General features: G+C 44.9%; 1 protein-coding gene across 4 annotated transcripts in view; it reads left to right on the top strand.

Moving 5' to 3' along the window:
- The first annotated feature begins 5,754 nt into the window (after positions 1-5,754).
- MAP3K13 (mitogen-activated protein kinase kinase kinase 13) overlaps positions 5,755-19,729 on the top strand; it is a 68,894-nt gene continuing 54,919 nt past the window's right edge. For 2 of the 4 annotated variants that reach the window (XM_021537182.2, XM_021537185.2), the window contains exons 1-2: positions 5,755-5,855; positions 14,259-14,373. The gene's annotated coding sequence lies outside the window, so the exon portion shown is untranslated. Of the gene's footprint in view, positions 5,856-5,890; positions 5,920-14,258; positions 14,374-19,729 lie in introns of those variants that run through there. The other 2 variants (XM_077785611.1, XM_021537183.3) reach the window with 2 other exon arrangements.

Below are 19,729 nucleotides of genomic sequence, written 5' to 3'. Positions count from 1 at the left end.
GTCCTACGGGAGGTTGACAATGCTTGGGAAGAAGGATGTGTGTGATGTGCCACTGAGAGTGGGCACACAGAATGCAGAACTTAGAGGCCACAAGGCCATTTGGCAGAACCCCCAAAATAAGGAAGAAACTAATAAAGCCAACCCAGCAACTGTGCTGAAATCAGCCCTGACTGGGTAAAAGGTAATTCTGGCAGGAGCAGGTCATGACCAGCGACTCACAGACCACTGACCCAAGAAACCACTGACCCAAAAGAAGATAAAGACTGGCCTAATTAGCATGAGAAATGAGAGAATCATTAATCAGTAGAAGACAGACCACTAAATAAGAGAATGATGTAACTTGCAGCCAATGAACACCAATACCTTCATTTGCTAAAATGTATAAATAGTGAAAAGTTTTGATAGTTATGCTGGCTTTGTGGATTTGCTACCCAGCCTTCTTTCTGTGCACAAATGTAAATAAATCAAACACCTTGACTTAGTGTTGGATTGGCATCTTGTATACTGGGTGAAAGAACCTTTTCTGGGACAACACTGGAATTTAATGTGTGCTCCAAGTCAAGCTCTGTCCCTCTGGTCCTCTCGGGCATCACTTCAAACCAGCCCCTCAGCTCAGTGCTGTAGTGCCACTGTAAAAAGAGCTGAGAGGTAGGGAGGGGAAACAGTTTCTAATGTTACAACAGGTATTTGTTGCTTTAAAATGTTATTTAAAGGACAGAAAATATTCTCATCTATACATTGTTATATTCTTATTTATATATCTATAATCTCCCCTTTATGTCTCTTGGCCTTTAAAAGTCAGTCCCTGGGCAGAATGGCTACAGTTTTTCCCTGGTCTGGAACAGGTGTACACATTTTTAGAAATTGATTTACATGTACAGAAAGGTCCTTCACTAAAAGCAAGCTTTATTGCTGCTTTTATATAACCTTTATTGTTACACCTATTGTGGTGGGTCACTACAGCTCTTCTGGCATTTATTATATAATGTTACAAACCCCCCTAAACTAGTGATAATACTCTGCCATTTGCTTGTAAACAGCATGTTCTGGGAGTTTATAAAAATTGTGTAAATGATGCCTTGGAGGGCTAGCTGGTCTGTCGAATTTTTATTAACCAGAATGAAACCAAAGATCAGTCTAAGTTGTACTCTGTGTTTATAATTTACAGGTCTGATCTATTTGTCCTTTAATAATACAACTGCTGTAGTTGTGATAAAACAGCCCTATTTCAAGCTCGAATAAACACAGAAGAAAGCAGTGCTTGGGAAAAGAGAGCTCATAGGAAAAAAAAAAAGAAGAAAGTTCTACATTGTTATGGAAAAGTTCAGGTAATATTTAAGGTTGTGCTTGTCTTTTTTTCCCTTTTTCCTTCAAGATGAATGGAGTTTGGTAGTGAGAAGAAGAATAAATGAATTTCAGTATATACAGCAGAGAGATTTTAAGTCTTGGAAGTTGTGTAATGACCAAGTGCAAAGGCCTGAGCTTAAATCCAGATCCCAAACCAATGGGGAAAGAGAAGTGCATGGTACAGGCCCCAATTATGCTTCTGGCTGTGTTTTCCTCTTCCAGCATTGCTTTTTTTCACTGCAATCAGACCAAGGCTCTGCAGCTCTGCTACATCTGAGCTGATCTTGCACATGGGAGGGGTGCAGGTTGAAGAGCCTGTCAGTGCACTTCACCATGGCAAAATGTTACCAGGGTGGTCCAGTTTGTTCCTCCAGCTTTTGTGTGGCTCCCCAAGAGCTTGTGCAAGCCTCTGTCAGCCCTGCTGTTCTAAAGCTGTGCGGGGGCTGCCAGGCAGTTTGTGCTTCCCTGGAAAGCAGCTGTGGGCTATGGAGCCACAGGACAAGGTGGCAGCTTTCTCTAGCCCTAGGCCTGCCAGAGGAAAAGACATCTCACTATTCCAGATCCCTCTGATTACTGGTCTTTTGACCACACACTAGAGAATAATGCTCAGAAAATACACCTAGCACCCAGCTCTGGAAAAAGGCTTCTGAGACAGGAATAGTGGGGATGAAGGTATTTTTTACCAAAAAACAGATTTTAATGGATGGAAATGTTGTGCTTTGTCTTCTGAACCCCTCAGAAAGTGCCATAGTAGGAAAAAAAGATTCCTACTTCTTTCTGAGCTGGAGCAACACAAATATATCAAGTCTCCTGCAAGCCCCCGGGATCATCATCCTGTTCAGGAAGTGCTGAATGATAAAAACAAATGCTTTATTTATAGGAGCCTCAGCTTCATTTTTATTCCAGTATATCAGTGATACAAGGTACTCCATAAGAAGCACCTTGATTTGCTCTAACCTTATTCACACAGAACAAAAATTCCTGGAAAATGCTTTTTTGACAGCTGCACCCAGAGAGACTGGAAAAGGTGAGTGCAGTAATGTCCCATCTGTAGGAGTAGAGTATTTCTATGGGAATGACCTCTGGGGAGCATGGAAGGTCTTATCAGCTGTATTGTGCAATCTGAGTGGAGATTTGTGGTAAAGCCCATGGCCACAGTGCTGAGAGGGGCAGGAACTCTGAAAACTGAAAAACTTACTGGTTCTTGTCATCAGCTGGTCTAAACTTCAGGCCTGAATTATACCTTGCTGTTGAAATGACAGACAGGAGGGCCAGCTAAATCCAACAGCTGTTTTCGGCTTTCCCTCTTACAGCTATGGCCCTTTTTCCCCCCCACTTATTATCTGCTGTAAAAAGAGCTGCAATTTTTGTAATTTTTGTCTGACCCCTTCATGTGTGGTAAAAGCCAATACTGGTAAACATTTGATCACAAAATAATTTCAGAGTCTCCTTTGGTTGTCACACCCTTAGGAGGTGTCCTCTGATAATTTTAAGTTTATTTTCCAAACAGTCTCCAAAACCCAGCCTCACAGAGCCTCAGTGAGCTGGAGTTCAGTGCCTCAGGGCTGGCACAGAGAGCCCTTACAAAGGTGGAGCAGGTGTGATAACTAGAACAACACAGCAAGGCACACTGTGGGCCATGCAATAGCATCCTATTGCAGAATTTAAATTTCTGCTGAAGAGCCACAGCTTCTGTCAGCCATGAAGGTTGTTTTAGATTGACGTGATAAAGACATATTTAAAAACCTTTTTGTCCTAACTGGGTATCCTTTGAGGATTTTTTTTTTTTTTTCCTGTAGTAAAAAAGGTTTTCAAATGTCTTGGAATCTTTGCTTTTTGTTTTGTCTTATAAAGTAAGGCAGGGCATAATTAAATGCATTGTTAACTTTGCCCCTGTTACTACATTTAATAACTTAAAAACTAGTGTGGAGATGGAGAACAGTTGCATACCCAACTCTGCATTCCCCTTAGAAGCAAACAGCTCATTTTTGTTTCAAATGTGTGTGTGCAGGTGTGGAGAGCAGCAACACAGCCCTGTGAGCACGACAGCTGTTAGCATGGAATCACAGACAGGTTTGGGTTAAAGGGACCTTAGAGGTCATCTCAATCCATGCCCTGCCATGGCCAGGGACACCTTCCACTCGACCAGGTTGCTTCAAGCCCTGTCCGACCTGGCCTTGGAAGACTTTTGTTTTATTGAGACTTTACTCTGCTCCTTGGCTTCTTGAAACCCAGGATTACTGCTCTGAAACTCCCCACTGCATCAAGCCTGGTCTGTGTTTCTGTATATTTTAGCATCCAACCCTGCAAACACAAAGCTATGGACAACTTTGCACACATCAAGCTGGTCTGACAGATATGTTAGCAGTGTTCAAACTCACAGCATTTCCCACCTAGTGGGTTGTCTGTTCAGTATTTATCTCACCCTATGCCATGCTGGGCATTGTAGATCTAAATTGTCTTAAACAAAAATTGTAATTTCAAAAGTAAAACCTCGATTTTTCCCTTCCAGAACAAAGTATGTTGGTTTTTTTTAATATTACAAACCTACCTCATGAATTTTGAGCTCTTATAATTGCGTGGTTTCAAAGCAACACCTCCTGGCAAGCCGTGGTATTGCTTGTGCAGGGGGAGACATTCTTTGTGGGATGATACATGACAAAGCAGGAATGCTGTGGAGTGATAGAATCACAGGATGGTTTGAGCTGGAAGGGACCTCAAAGCTCATCTCATTCCCACCCCCTGCCATGGGCAGGGACACCTTCCATTATCCCAGGTTGCTCCATGCCCCATCCAACCTGACCTTTGATATTTCCAGGGCAACCACAGTTTCTCTGGGAAACTGTTCCCAGACTGTCAGTGACCTGCAGCAAAGACCTTTCCTTGCTTAATGTGAAAATCAGGGTGTGTTGGATGTGGCTGTTCCAATTTCCACTGAGGGAGAAGTAAAAGTTGGGAGTGTAATCCAGAATTTTTTAACATGAGAGCACACAAGCACCTAGTGCTATCTGACAGGCCTTGCTGTGCTTTTCCTTTGTGTGTGTGTGTGTGTATGTTTATATCACAGGTGCTGGTTTACAATGGACAATATCACCACAAGCTGTGCAGGACTTTATCTATAAAAGAGCAAAGCCAGCAAAGGATGCTTGCTGTTGTGCCTATAAATGGTGAATGGATGTCAGTGCTCATCTTTGCCCTATTAATTTGCTCTCTTTTCCCTATTTCACCATAAAACTCTCTATTTAAGCAAAAAATACAGGCACGAAGGGAAATTCGGAGCAGTTTCAGAAAAAATCCTTAGTGCTTCAAGGATCCCATTCCCTGAGCACTAAATCAACATGGGTTTCCTTAGGAGCAACCAAAAATACTACAGAAGTAGTATTTTGGGAACGCCACAGGACAAAGAACAAGGTGCCCTCACTGACAGCATTACACATGGTTCAAGGTGCTGTTGTGCAGCACTGGCATCCCGTGGAACAATCCAACACCCGGGAACAACGCGAGGAGTTGGACTGAAATACAGCAGGTGGTGGCTGCAGAAGGCTGAGATGTGACATAAATGTTCATGTGCTCGCAATAAAACCCATACAAGTGGCTGTGGAGGGATATTTCTGGAAGGAGACAGTAACGTTGTCAATGAAGGAGTCAAAAGATACATGTAATCAATATGTTTTTCTGTTTTCCATTCCAGATTAGTTGATGCAGCACTAAAGAAACTGTTTTGTGTCCAGCAGTAAACTACAGTGTTAAAAGTGTCAGTCAAAACTTGGCATATTAATATCTATTTTGGCCACGCAAGGCTGTAACCTGGTGTTGAGGGAACTGGCAGGCAATATTAGAATATTGGGGCTGCCGTCACCAAGTACTCGTAAACCTCAGATAGCGAGTCGTGCTTTGGCCGCCCTTATCGCACTCAGCCGCGAGTCCTGCGCTCGTCTGTCTATGCCGGCCCACGCAGGTGATGCTGTCCTAATTCTCGGCAGCCGTGCCCGGGCCAGCTGGATTCCTGCACACATCGCGCCCGGGGCTCGTCGGACCTGAGGACGGCCCGAGGCGGCCGCGGGAGCAGCCAGCCCCTCACGGCGCCTCACGGGCCCGGCCCGAGGCGGCCGCTGGAGCAGCCAGCCCCTCACGGCGCCTCACGGGCCCGGCCCGCGGCCGCCTCACGCCTTCCCGCCCAAAACCCGCCGCGCGCCGCCGCAGGCCACGCCCACGCCGCGGCAGACCCCGCCCACTCTCAGACCCCGCCCACACCCCGCCCTCGCGTGCCATCAGACCCCGCCCACACGCCTTAAGCCACGCCCACGACCCTCAGCCCCGCCCGTGCGCCTGCGGCTCTAGGCCACGCCCCCTCACCCCACCCACACCGCCATGGCCCCGCCCCCGGCTTAAAGCCCACCGCAGCCGGCGGCGGCCGGAGGTGACGTTGCGGGTCCAGCGTGAGGCGGAGCCGGCCGGGCACGCGGAGCTGCGGGAGCTCGGGCTGCGCAGGGAACGGGGAGCTCGGGGTACGGGGAGCTCGGGGTACGGGCAGCTCGGGGTACGGGCTGCGCAGGGAACGGGGAGCTCGGGGTACGGGGGGCGCCGGGAACGGAGGACGCAGAGAGAGCGATGCTTGTGGAGCGCCGTGTCCGAGTGACGGAGTGCTGAGGGAATGATGAGCCCCAGGAACGGGGTGCTCAGGGAATGCATTGTGCAGGTAACCGGGGTGCTGAGGGGCACGGGATGCTCGGGAATGGGGTGCTGAGGGGCACGGGATGCTCGGGAATGGGGTGCTCGTCTTTTAGGGTGCTCAGGAAGCTGCGCTCCTGTTTGCAGGCGCGGAGCTCTCGCGCTTGTATATTTGATATAAAAAGGGGACTTTTTCCAGTTTAAGAGGGCGGTCAGAGCTGCCGCCGAGGTGCTGGCTGTTGAGAGGCAGGTGAGCAGTCCCAGGGTGTTATCGGGCAGTAGGAAGTGTTTCAGTCAGTCGCCAGACAGCCTGGAGCAAATCCCGCCGGAGCTAAACCGGTCGTGTCTGTCCTAATCTTGTCTGGGGGCTGTTGGCAACAACAAAGACCAGCACAAGCTGCAATGGTTTTGTGCCCTCTCCAGTAAAAAAATGTAGGAGTTTTGATGCTTCTCTCACCTGGCAGAAGTTTGGGAGAGTGGATGGGATGAGTTTAGTGGCTGCTTCACTTGGGCTGTGTGGCTTAGCCCAGAGAAGTGCAGCTCTTAAGTTTATGAGGGAAGGCAGGAACTGTCGTGCCAGGACAAGGTGAATGGCTTCCCACTGCCAAAGGGCAGGGATGGATGGGATATTGGGAAGGAATTCCTCCCTGTGAAGGTGGTGAGGCCCTGGCACAGGTTGCCCAGAGAAGCTGTGTCTACTCCAGCCCTGGAAGTGTCCAAGGCTAGGTTGACTAGGGCTTGGAACAACCATGGATAGTGGAAGGTGTCCCTGCCCATGGCAGGGGCTAGAATGAGGTAAGCTTTAAAATCCCTTCCAATCCAAACCATTCCTCTTTTCTCCTTGTAGGGAAGGGCACTTCTCTGGTACAATCTGATACTGTGCCTCATTTTTGCTAAATGGATGGCAGTTGGGTGTAAGTAACACCTGCAGGTGTAGTGCAATGGAAATAAAACCTTTAGATAAAGCAGACAGGAACCTGCCTCCTCTCTCATTTGAGCTCTGTGGGAATTCTGCTGCTGGAATTGGCTGAGACTGTGCTGTGACATCACTTGCAATTATTCTTTTAGCCTGTGTAGTTTTACTGCTTCAGAGGTAGGTTGCTCTCAGTATACTGAACTCCTTCTTCAAGCAGAAAAGTAAAGGTAAATACTTTCTGCATTCAGTCCAAGATGGAGTTGTGATTTCATTGCTCCAAGGAGGCATATGAGCTGTGAAAGCTTGCATTTTTGTGGTAGCTGTATGGGTCTGGAAGCAAGGAATTTCAGGAATAGGAGCCCTGTGCACCCTTGTTTCCATCCCTCTGCTTGTCTGTTTTCCTTGCTCCTCAAGTGCAGGTGTAAGTGGTGGTATGGTGGGCTGGATTCACATGCCAAACCCACTGCAATTTGCACCATATGGAAATTGAATCCATGGAGCTGTGTGTCTGTGCATCCAACAGGGAGAGGCAGGCCCACCCATTAGGCAGTGACAGGGATCAAAACCAGTTAAGCTGCTCCTGAAAGTGTTCCCTGAGGCTACACTTTGCTGGACGGTCCTGGTGCTTGTGGTTTGGCTTTTTGGTGGTGCTTGTTGTTTTGTTTTGAATTTTTTTTTTTTTTTTGGATGAAAACTGTGCACTACTCCTTAATTTCCAGATGTTCCTAATATCCTCAACCTCTTCCTTTCCAAGCAGAACTATTTTTGTTTCCTGACAAAGTTTCCTTTTGGGTGCTGACCAAACTGTTATCTGTGAAGGGTTAGAAATACAGAACTGGGGCATTTTTAGAATGTTGTCTGTGGTGATTTTCACCCATAACTCCAGAGGAGTCATTTCTACAACAGATGTTCCTGTTTAGAGAACAAAAACAGTTTTTGCTAAATGTAAAGGTGGGAGTACTAACAACAAATAAAGAAATCACAGAGAACAGGTGGATAAAGAATTGAAACAGATGTAGGAAAGGAGGAATTGCTCTCAGATGCTCACTTTTGGCCTGAATTATATGTTAGCAGCTGTTTCTCACAGCAGAAAGCTCTCCAAAAAGATAGAAGGTGAAACTATTGGCAAAAATTTATATCAAGTGCATACAGAGATTTTTTTTAAAAATAAGCACTTTCTTACCCTCACTAAGACTAGGAACAATTAACCTGGAAAAAATCACTTTTGTTTATTGTGTTATTTTAAAGTCTGTGTTAGTACAGCAGGTGATACTTAGTGGTAATTAGCAGAGAATAAATGTTTCTCCTTGTAATGTAATGCAAGACAGATATAAGCCTTTGTGACATAGATTAATGGCTTAATTGCAATGTTAAAATACTACTTCTGGAACAAATGCTCAATTTCCAGACCTTGGTGAGGTTTGGTTTTAAATGCTTTTTGCAGTGTGGCTCTTGCCCCTGCCTTGAACCTACCCTGCTGTGTACACCTCCCATTGTTTAGATCTTCTTTCCTGGAAGCATTTTCCTTTAGTTCCCTTAGTAAAATTACTTATGCTGGCTCTAACTGCTGTCCCTGTAGAATTTTTCTTCACAAGTTCTCATGAAGAAGATAACTTGCCTGTTATTATTATTTTTTTTGGTTAGAAATGGCAGCTTTAATAAGCTTTAATAAACGACTATCTCCAATATTTCGGGTGGGTCTCAGCAGTGCAGAGCTCAAGTTAAATATTGACTTGTGTAGAACTTTGGTCTCGAGTAATCCCTGCTGAAGCTGCAGCCAGGAGAAAGGTGTTGTGGCAAAGACAATCCCTTTAAACCTCCCCCTGCCAAACTGAAGCCAATCTGGCCATGGGGAGTTGTCCCAGAGGAGGCTCAGGAAACCCCCACAGTGTCCCCATGTCCAGGGCTGGGAGGCTGCATGATGTGAGGAGACAACCAGGTCTGTACCTGGCAGTGGTGACAGCCCCAGTGTGTCTCTGTAGTGAAATGACTGGAATTTGGGGTCTCCCTGGTGGCACCATGTCTGGTGGTCTGTTCTGATCTTGCTCTTATTTGTATTTAACTGTCCCTCGAGCTGGAGGGAATTGTGTGTGCCAGGAGCCCAGCTGGTAGGAGGTCTCTGCTCTGGGACCATGGCTCCTACTACAGAAAGCTCTTTGTGCTTTATAGACACGTGATCCCTAGAAAAAAAATAAACATTTCTCATTCTTGCAGAGATTTGCTCTCAGATATGAACTAAGCAATAACTGTTTCAGCACTTTCAGCTTGCTCCATCCATCTTTCCTTGTTTTGTGGGCTTTTTACAAAAGTCTAAAATCTGCTTGTTAAACTTCATTGGAAATAGAGTTCATCTGGGACTGACAAGATAAATTTTGTTCATAGTGATGTGGCATGTATCATTCTTGACTGCTTTGCTGTGGGGAGCTCAGCAAGCAACAGAGAGCTGTATATTAAAGAAAACTAATTTTTCTTTAGCTAGGAGGCTTTACAAGAGGTGGTAGGCATCTTAGATTTGATTTGCTTGTGGGGAACAGGAATTTCAAATTCATCAGAAGATTTTAGCAAAAAAAGAACATCCAGTCATCTATGGTGCTTTAGGTAAAAGAATTTTGCCATCCTTTAATAGTAAAATATTTTGAGCTGTTTATACCTGGGGGAATAAGTTATTTTATATCTGTGGTAAGTCTGTTTTCTGTCAGAATCTGGTTCTAGGAAGATGTTTCTCTTGTGTTATTGGAAGAAGGTTTGGTATATCATGAGTCAACTTTGTTTACTATAAATGATGGAGGAAACAATTTTTTTTTAGATGCGGGCTTGGGTTGATGACTCCTGCTTTTTAACTTTTTATTTTTGAAACCATTTCCTTAAGTGTGATGGGTGTGAACTGAAGAACCTGTAGAGTAAAAAGTGTCTCGAGTTTCTAGCATTCCTGTCAACTTTCTGTGCTTTGTGAATGCAGTGTAGCAGCGTGACTCACTGTCAGGTGTGTGTCACTGGTGTGTGGCTGTCTGGTGTGATTGAGGTCAAGGTTTAGGCTGAGCTCCAGATGGTGGCCAGAGGATTACTTTGAGAGCTAATTACAAGGCTTCTTTGTGTAAGTCTGAATAGTTACATCACAAAGATATTCTTTAATGATTCATCAGGCAGTTTAGTGGGTGAAATAGCCCACAAGTTTTTTACTTTCTGATGAGGTGTGTTTTGCTCTTAGCCTGCCTGGCTCATGTTGAGCTGTACCCCAGCACTTGCAGGCTCTTTTAGTGGGCATTCACTTCCTGACTCTGCCAATGGGATCTCTGGCATCTCTGAACTCTGGATGTCTTTTTTCCTCTGTATGTGTGGCCTACATTTCTCCTCGCATCCACCTCCAGAGCAGGTGAGCTGCTGTGGTGTGGGCTGTGAACAAAGGCCTTTGCCTGGGGTTTATTCAGGCATGGACTCCCTGGAGTGAGCAGAGGCTATTTTTGGAGTTCCCTCAGGGAGAAAGTGGTCAGGAATCCAACCTTGGAGCCGAGCAGAGGGGAGTGCAGCAGTGTCAGCTTTGGTCACTGTGCTGGGTCAGCTGCTGGTGGTGGTTTTGTCAGAGAGGATCCTGTCTCCTGCAGAAGGGTGGTAGCGAGGTCACTTGACAGCAAAGCGCTGAGAAAACATTCATTGTACTCCATTGGTTTGTTACTGTTGCCAGGAAACACCTTGTCCACATTTCAGAGGCTTGTGTATTTTGGTTGCTTCTATCTCAACAGATTTGCCCCACAACTCATGGATAAATGGCATTGTCCCCAGCATCCATATCTCTGGATCAATGTGCCAGCTTGTCTTGTGAGGTTGCATTGTCACTCTCTTAGCTGGTGGCCACTACAGTTGTGACCTTTGGCCTGTGGCAGGATGGCTCTGTGCTAAGGGGGATGAAATTTCTTTGCAATGTTATCCTTCCCTGTGTCTGGGCTACTCAGGTATCCCACACAGAGGAGTTTCCCACTGATGCTGTGTACTCAGTGCTGCTGCTGCCTTAAGGTCAGCCTGACACCTCCATGTTGATGGAGAAAAGAATGTGCTGGGCTCTCATGCTGGTGGTGCCATGGACCTCAGCAGGTGTTGGATGGATGGCTGAGTTTTCACAGAACCATTTGTTTTCTACCTGTTTTCCTTACAGCTGGACACTAAAGTTTGCCATGTTGCTTGGCGGCATTGGGACACCAATTTGGGAATAAGAATGTTTAGCAGTTTCTTTAGCTGTAGGGTTGCTGGTAGGACTCCTGTGTCCCTGGGCATAGGACAGTGTGACACTGTGACCTCCCTGGTTCCCTTACAAATAGAACTCTTCTTTAATGGGTTATGTACATTCCCCAAGGCACAGTGTCCTGTAGTTTCAATGTGCTTGCCTGTCTGTACTGGGAGGAAATACTGGTGCTGGTTAATTGATTTAGTGTGTTCTCATGGGTAGAGGTTCCTCCTGCAGCCTGGTGGGCAGAACAAGAGTGCTGGCTGTAACCTACAAGTATTATCTTTTGTGTTCAGTCATCCATTGCATGTTCCTGCAGGCAGATCCTCTCTGGGCAGAGATAATCCGAACTGTTGATGTGTTCTGTGTAGTGCAAAAGCTGAGGAGCTCGGTGGACTGACCAAATGGGCAGTTGACAGAGCATACACCTGTGTAGAAGCCTCCTAGTGCTCAGAGCCTTAGGGAATGTTTGCACAGTCATTTTTCCCCGTGTCTAGGGCCACAATGTACTGTCTGCAGCAGAAAGTCATCATGATGTGTGTTGAGAGGTAAAAGGATTTATATGGGGTTTCCTTTGCTTTGTCAGAGAATAGCTGACCTTGGGGCCAGCCATGAGCTGGCTGCTTTTCTGTGTTGCTGAACACACTGAAGTAGCAAAGATCAGTCCCCAGAATCCATGTGAGCAGGACCTTTTTCAGAACCCAGATTACCTTGCAGTCTCTCTTTGCCTTAATTTCCAAAATAATTCAGTTCTCCTTTAAAGAAATCTAAACCTAAGCCCTGGCTTCCTGGTTCATGGAGTGGGAGGCTATTGTGTGCCTGACCTCAAACTGGCTGCTGCTCAAGGTTCTGCAACATGTGATGCCTGGTGTTGCATCAGGTGATGGATAGGGGATTTTGTTGATCCCTCTTGGCCAAGACATCCTTGAACCTTCTATTCTGAGAAGCCCATATGGTTGCAGGACTGAAAGAAAGACAAAGTTCAGTGTTGCATTCCATGTGCTGGTTCTGGGAAACTATTCACATTTACAAAGCCCTCACTTCTCCACACTGTCACTGGGACCAGGAAGGTGGTGGTAAAGAACCTGCTCAGCCTCTTTGAGCTCAGTGTTTTCTTTGGAGGTCACTTCATACTCTTTCATTTCCCTTCTTCACCTGTAAGTCATGCTTTTTCCAAGGTTATTCCCTACAATTTCATTTCCTTCTTTTTACTGAAACCTCACGTCTCCAAGAAGGTGGTGCTAGGCCACACTTATTTTTCCATAATTAGAGAATTAAATCTTCCAGATATTCTTTGAAGCCACTGAGGGAGCAAGTCACCTGGAGGTGCATTAGGGATTCTTAGGGTCTTGCTTATTCTCTGTGTGATGAGTGATACTTCTTGTCCTCCTTTCTCTTGGGCTAACTCAGATTATGCTGATAGCATTAGTGAAGAACGATTCCAAGTCTGATGTCACTCTACAGCAAAACCTTGGAGGTCTGCTGAGACACTCTCCAGGCACTGGGACTTTGCAGAGTAACCCAGGAATGAAATTGCATTTTATGGAGCAAAAATGGTGTTTGCAGGAGGGACTGATGCTTGTGTTGGAGGGAGCTGAAAGAAGGAGCTCCAGGCAGAGCTCTACACACACCTGCATGTGTGGAGTCACCTAAAGTTCAGGAGAGCTGCTTTTTAAGTATTTTTCTTTAATCCCTGTTGTCTGTATGACACTCTGCTCTTCCCTTTGTAGTTCTTCCAGCAGCAAGTTGACAAGGACTGTGAATTTGGGATATGTGTAAAACCCCTATACCTGTGAGCTTGCAAAGAGGTGTGGGACTTGTCCTGCAGATATTACCAAAAGGAGAAAAACTCTTGGGGATACTTTGCATCTCCAGCAGTTAAGTGTGAAATTGGAAATGGACAGTAGATACTGAGCTGTAATTATTGGGAAGCAGGAGTCTTTTCTAGGCTAGTGGGAACATTCAGAGTGTGACCTGAGTAATCTGAAAGAGTTGAAGGGTTTCACTGCCTTGAGCAACTTTGTGACTCTTTCACAGATGCTTCCAAAAGGACACAACGTTGATAATGGGAACTGCGGGATGCACCACGCTGAAATTTTATCTGCCTAAGTAGCTGCTAGTCCAAATCCATTAATGTTTGCATATTTAATAAACTTCTAATGTGGGATTTTAATGAGTTGGCAGTTATCTCTGAACACCCAGCAGCAGCAGCAGTCTCAGAGTTTAGGTGGCTCTCAGATGGAGATTTCTCTCACTTAGAAGGCATGTGGCCTTTCCTTGGGCAGTCAGCACTTGGCAGGCTCTGGAATACTTTGATTTGGTTTGTATTGATGTACATCAACGGTGAATTTTTAATTTGGATGGAGCCTTAGGGTTAAGTTTTTTGGGGAGGCATCTTTTTTGAATGTTGGATGTAAGAGAAGTGACCTTGGTTATTCTCGTTACACACCATTTAGCTACTTGGGGTGTTTCTTGCCAGTGATCTAATTATTTTGGCTGCGAAATGGGACTGCCAGTGAAATTGCTTCTAACGTGGCATTTGCTCATTTACACTCCCAGTGCTCTTGCTTTGCCTTTTCAGCCTAATTTTGCTAACATATATGCAACTCCTCCTAGTCCCAGGCAGGGTAAGAAGTGCCCTGGTTGTGCTGCACAGTTGGACTCAAGTGTCTGTGGTGAGGAGGAGGAAGGTAATCTGTCATTGAGGGGATTGTTCAGTGTTTATGCTTTTGAGATAAACCTGAGTGTAGCAGATATATGTCAGTATGTCAGATGTAGCAGGCAAGGTGAAAAGGGACTTTTGATAACACAGTGTAATTCTCAGTTCTGTCAGCAGTATGACTTTCAATAAGTCCCTTGCCCATTCCCAATCTTCAGGATGAATTCTCAGCATGCTACTGTGGCTGGTAGATGTGTAAGCTGTGAGGGTAGCAAGGGTGAGGAAATAATTCCTTACAGCCTTCTCTGAAATAAGAGAGCAGTAATTCAGTGACTGGATCATCAGATGGGTTTCAGGTGATCTTTCAGTGGGCTTGGCAAAAAACAGGAAAAATTTAGTGTTTATCTGAGCTGTATTTTAAATTGAAGTTCTTTTTATATCTGCAGAACACCAGTTTGGGGGGAACAGCAAAGAGAATAAGGGACAAAAACTGATGGACCATTACATCTTCCGAAATGAGCCTTTTCACACTTTCCTACTGGAAAATAACATGTCCTGAAGGTGAGTAGGTTTTTTATGTGGCAGATGAGCTGCCCGATGTCTTGGGCCTTAAAGGCAGATCCACCCTCATTCCAGCCTGGCCTGACACTGCCTCTCTGGGCTGGCACAACCCATGGAAACCTGCTTGTGAAAATGTTTATGTTATCACCAGGAGAAACAGGGAGGAAGCAGGGAATATTTTCCACTAATGACTTATCATTGATTTTGAAGCCTTTGAAAAAGCTGGAGGGCTTAGTGAAAGAGGTGAGCCATTGGGAACACGGATATTTTCTGGTGAGTGGAGAAAATGTAGGTGTTTTATTTGCAGCATGAGAAATTTAAGCTTGTAAGACAAACTTTGGTTTAGTTTGCCAAGGGTATTAAAGTACATAAAGCATTTTCAAGTTTTGTTCCAGTTGTACTTCAAATGAGATTTTTCAGTGCTCAGAAGAGCTGAAGAAGAGTACTTGCTATCAAAGATGATAGTTTCCCCAGAGTAAAGAACATAATCCTTGAATGAAATTAAATCAGAATTGTATTTTGTAGAGTTTGTGGTATCTTTTATGTTATTTTTGTACTCGGCCCCTTAGGGCTGTAGCCAGTGACTGTACAGTTTTGTTTTAAAATCCTTTAGTAACAGAAATCAAAATGGGAAATGTTACATAAGTCCTGCACTCGAAATTGAAATAAAACCAGCATTTCTGAGACAGTTAAGGTTTCAAATACTTTGGTTTAGATTTTACTCTCACTTTAATAAATAACATATAAAAAGAAGCCATGAGCTATATAGGCCTAAGTTTGCCCACTTAGCAGCATTAATTCTTTTTTTAAAATTAAATTTGCCTTTCTGATGGCTACTTTGTTAATGTTTTTTTCTGTTTTTGGCATAAGCCAACTAGCAGCTCTGAACTCAAAGACAAAGTGGGGTGTAAAGGGTGAAAAATAGATGCTTGTCAGTTGTCATTCTGCCTGCACAGAAATTGCTTGAAAATGTTCAGCACTGGTGTCACAGGCCTTTTGTACATAAATGTTTTTCCATGTGAGGAAAAAAAAATCCCAGTAGAAGTTCAGCCTAGAGTGAACTCTTCATGTGCTTTTATAGATTTGAAGCTTATTAGCCATGTAAGTTCCTTGAACATTTGTATATTTGGTAGCAGCAGAGCCTGTCAGGAATGTAGGACTTGACAGGTACAAGAGGATGCAGTGTCAGGGATTTTACTTGTTGAGGAGGAAAAGTCTTGTAGCTGGAGAGAAAAATACTGTTCACATTCATTGGTGCTCTTTGGTGTCTGGTATGATCTGCACAGTTCTGCATAAAAGGATGGAAGCCTGAAAGCCCCAAAGCAAAAGGTGTGACTGAGTTCTGAAAGCTCTCCTGTCGTTCCTAAGTGCTTGTGTTTTCTAAGTGTCCTCTTCAGATGTTATCTGTGAACCTTTTTGCCTAAAACCCTGTAAAGCTAGGGAATATCACTGGGAAATACCTTTTCTGGTGTAGTCTGTGCTTTGCTGTTGTGTGGATGAGCAAAATACTGTCTCTGCCTTTTGCTTTCTCCTTTCCCAGTCTGTAAAAAGTGTGACTTCACTCTGTGGAGAAAAATTGTGCAACAGAGTGAAGAGTGAAAAGAGGATATCTTTTGCTGTTCTAAGGCTTCTTTGTTCTCAGAGGTCAGGAGGAGCTGAGCTCCAGTGATTTCATACACTCTCCTATTACCTGTTCTCATGCTGGCCATAAGCCTAAAGGGACAGATCCTCTTCTGGATGAGTCATTAAGTAAATATCAGGCTGTGCTGGTATTCCTGCTCTGAGTACTTGTTCTTATTTCTTGTGTGTTGTTTACTCGCTGTTTTCTTAGCTGCTATCACAACCCCAGCAGATTTTGTCAGCACAGGGACTTCTCACGGTGTGCAGCTGGGGAGAGGCACCTGCACTGGAGCCAGGAGCTGTTCCAGCTTTGTTCGGGGAGGGATTTTCAACAGTAGCTGGGAAATACTTGGAGATATTTCCAGTAAAACAGTTCTGGTTCTTGGCTTTGATCAGAGGCACCCTGCCAGGTGGCCTGTGGGCTGGATGTGGTGCCTGCTCTGCCTGCAGCCCTCCTGCAGGACAGGGCATGGGAAGGAAGTACATCCCATGGGGACACTGGAGCACAGAGTGTTCAGAGCTGTCACTGAAGCCTTCAGCAGTTTGTCCCTGCTGGGCTGCTGCAGGGAGGGCTGGAGCTCTGTGAGCTGTGCTTCTCCAGCAGCTGCTGCAGCCAGAAGGTGGCTCAGGAATGATTGTAGAATCCTAGATCCATGAAATGGTTTGTGTTGGAAGGGACCTTAAAGCTCATCCAGTTCCACCCCCTGCCAGTCACTAGATCTGGTTGCTCAGGCTGCATCCAGCCTGGCCTTGAACAATTCCAGGGGTGTGGAAGGCACAACCTCTCTGGGTTATGTATGATGACATGGTGCATCTCCAGGAGGAGGTTTGCAGCTTCCATGGGGACAGGGTGCTTCAAGTGTTTGTGCTCACTGGGAAGCTCTACCAGCAACGGGCAAGGGCATGTTATCCACTGGCCCACCCATGCATGCTGAGAGTGACTTGCAGTGTGCACATGTTCTGATATTGGATAACCACTGGGTTTTGTCTGGAGTCTGGATTTGTGTCTGTTTTTCATGTGGAGATTTGACCGTATCAGGCTTCTAACCTAACTATAAACCCTGAATAGGTGTAGAGGTCCCTGGGAGGATCTCTCCTTGCCTGTCTGCCCTAGTATGTCATCGCTAATGGCCTTAGGGTATTTGAAAATGCCTTGGTGTTTCTGGATGAAATTCTTGTCTCATTAGGACAAAAATATGCCATCAATTTAACCTGCATCTTGACAAAATATGGACAGTTTGAACCTTGGGCAAAATCTGGATGCTGCTGCTCAGCCAGAATCAGTTACCATCCTTATTTCCTCTAAAAGAGAGAGAATGTTTCCAGTGCTGCATGGCTGAGACTGTTCTGGGGGAGCTGACCAGGCCATTGGAGGTCAGAGCTGTGAGGCAGAGCTGCATCAAGTTTTATTTACATCTTTATTTTACTGTTACTTCCTTCAGGGCTTTGCTTATTCCCTTCTGCCAAGGGAAGCCCTTCCAGCCACCTCCAAAGACACTTAATAAAGTCTAGCTCATTGTGTGCTTCTCTTTCTTTCCTGGGGATCCCAAGGGTTCCACGTCATAAACTGTAAGCCCAGTGGGTGCTGCTGAGCTGTGGCTTAAGCAGATGTGAGCAGCCTGAGATGCACCAAGTTTCCTGTAGAAGACCCATAAGATTCATCCCCACATTGAATTTACAGCCAGTGTTACAGCAGTGTATTTGACTTGGCTGCTGGCTGTATGTGGCCTTTCTGGAATGTTTCAGCTGCTGTGTTGGGAACCATTTGTTTTGCTTTAACTGGATGTGAAATATCACCACTGTGGCCTGATGGATCCCCATAATGGCACAGTGTACAATCAGCCTCAGCCTGGGGTGAGCTGTTTGCCCACTGCACTGTAATTAACTTGCCATGAGCAAAAAACTTCAGGAATTCCTGGTCTGGGACCTTTCTGTGCCAGGAGTTGTCTGCAGCCCAGTTTAGTTAGAAAGCATCAAGACTAAAACCACTGCACATCCTTCTTTTATTAAGATCTGTTGTTAAGAAAATAATTTTTGCTAAGGAGAGATATTTAGGCTGACATTTAATGAAGAGAATAAACTGTAAAAACCTGTAATCACATTGGAGAGAAAAGGGGACATTGTTTCAGATTCCTATAGTGGTTTTTCCAGCTGCGTGAGTAAAACAATTCTCTTTCCAAAATATATTTTTCCTACATTTAAATATTGTGTGGATGCATTTAAAAACTCTTTGATTACGTTCTGGCCATGTGTAACTTTTGGATACTGATTAGTAGATACAGGTGCAGCAATAAAGAAACTGTAAATTTGCCAGGTAGCATTGCTTGTCTGCAAGTCCCTTTATCAAATAAGATTATATTGTTTCTCAAGCACATTGCACTTGCCATCTTGATGCAGAATTATATTTTTGTTAAAATAATGTTTGCTCAGTGCTTCCAGGTAAAGAATTCAGCATTACTGATAAGGATCACAATGCACTTTTATTTATTTCATTAACCACTTGACTTGGTCTCCATTCTCTGATGCCTGTGCATTTCATATCCTGCTATTTTGGAGTAGCTGTGTTTAGCAAGCTGCTCAGTTTTGTTGTATTCCGATGTCTGTTACCACAGGTTTTTTTGCACTGAAATCTAGCCACTGTCTTTGAGGTGATGCATCTTTTTTAAGCTCTACTTTAATCTCTGGTTTTCTCTTACTTCTCTTATTTGGCTTATACAACAATGATAAAAGCAACCAGTTTATGTTGGGGTCAATTTAATTATAATAAATTCCTTCTCTCCTTCCTTAGGCCCCAGTGCAAATGAAGAAAGCTAAATTTACTGTCTGTTCTTCATGCCTTTTTGTCCAGTGCAGAAGAAAATTAAGCTATTTTGACCTTTCTTTGACACTTCTAGTCAGTGAAGATGAGGGCAAAGGCTTTGTAAAAGTAAATGAAGTTGGTATTGTTTTCTTCTAAAATTGGTATTAATGCACTCTAGTGTGCTCCAATTAAAGTCCCAGCCTATGAAGGCAAGTGCAAGCAATCTCAGCTGCTATTTCACCCACCTTCAAGGGTTTGTCCATCTGTGAAGTGCCCTGTGGCAGAGGTTTGAGGTGGTGGCTCTGAGTAGGTACCACACTTTGATGAACTCTGTCCTGCCTTTCTCCTGGCATTGCTCGTACTGCCAGAGCATCACCTGGCTGGAGTCTGAGCAGGGCTGGCTGAAATCAGGGACCCTGCCACTGGTACATGACATGGAGCAGAAAAAGGACTCAAAGTAAACTGGATGGGTTCATAGAATCCCAGAATGGTTTGGGTTGGAAGGGACTTTAAAAATAATCTCATTCCACCCCCTGCCATGGACAGGGATGCCTTTCACTATCCCAGGTTGCTCCAAGCTTTGTCCATCCTGGCCTTGGACACTTTCAGGGATGGAGCAACCTGTGCCAGGGCCTCTTCACCCTCACAGGGAAGGATTTCTTCCTGACATCTGATTATCATTCCCCCTTGTCCTGGCATTACAGCTTTACAGCTGTAACTTAAGAGGGAAAAGAGTGTGCATAGTTTACCACCCAAACCTGATTGTGTGCTGCTACTTTGTATTTTTCTGTTGTACTTGGGAAATGGAGCTGTGTTCTCTTAAAAAGTTGCGCTCTGTCCTGAGAGGGAAGGTAAGAAGGGGAAAACGTAATGTTTGCTTGACAGAATGTTGCAGCAGTAGCAGAAGATGTTGTATCTCAGTCCAGGTAATTTCAG

Source organism: Lonchura striata, chromosome 10, assembly GCF_046129695.1.
Source record: "Lonchura striata isolate bLonStr1 chromosome 10, bLonStr1.mat, whole genome shotgun sequence".
Taxonomy (NCBI): domain Eukaryota; kingdom Metazoa; phylum Chordata; class Aves; order Passeriformes; family Estrildidae; genus Lonchura; species Lonchura striata.
The sequence above is the reverse complement of the archived record's forward strand: the minus strand, read 5'-3'. Positions and strand labels throughout refer to the sequence as shown.